The sequence below is a fragment of the Sinocyclocheilus anshuiensis genome, unplaced genomic scaffold (genome assembly GCF_001515605.1).
Source record: "Sinocyclocheilus anshuiensis isolate Anshui unplaced genomic scaffold, SAMN03320099.WGS_v1.1 scaffold1005, whole genome shotgun sequence".
Classification (NCBI taxonomy): Eukaryota; Metazoa; Chordata; class Actinopteri; order Cypriniformes; family Cyprinidae; genus Sinocyclocheilus; species Sinocyclocheilus anshuiensis.
Genome location: NW_015555810.1, coordinates 231,726 through 231,944, shown reverse-complemented (window position 1 = coordinate 231,944; position 219 = coordinate 231,726). Strand labels below are relative to the sequence as shown.

The 219-nt window shown below is 40.6% G+C and overlaps 1 protein-coding gene across 7 annotated transcripts in view; it reads right to left on the bottom strand.

The window, feature by feature from the left end:
- Nucleotides 1–219, bottom strand: part of LOC107675131 (bromodomain adjacent to zinc finger domain protein 2B-like) — a 98,628-nt gene that overhangs the window by 24,004 nt on the left and 74,405 nt on the right. The window lies entirely within an intron of this gene.

The following is a 219-nucleotide window of genomic DNA, read 5'->3' as shown; positions in this document are numbered from 1 at the left end:
GCTCTGATTGGTCAGCTGGCCCAGTCTGTTGTGATTGGTCAACCACTTAGAGCGTGTGTCAGATATGTAATGCCCTTTACCACAGCTTTATGAGCATGTGTAAACAGTATTATATCTATAGTTATTATGGCATCCCTATTAAAAGACCATACAATTTTTTTTTTTTTTGTGAGAACTGTCTCTTCGACATGGCTGTTCTTGAAGGGGGTGCCAAAGCAG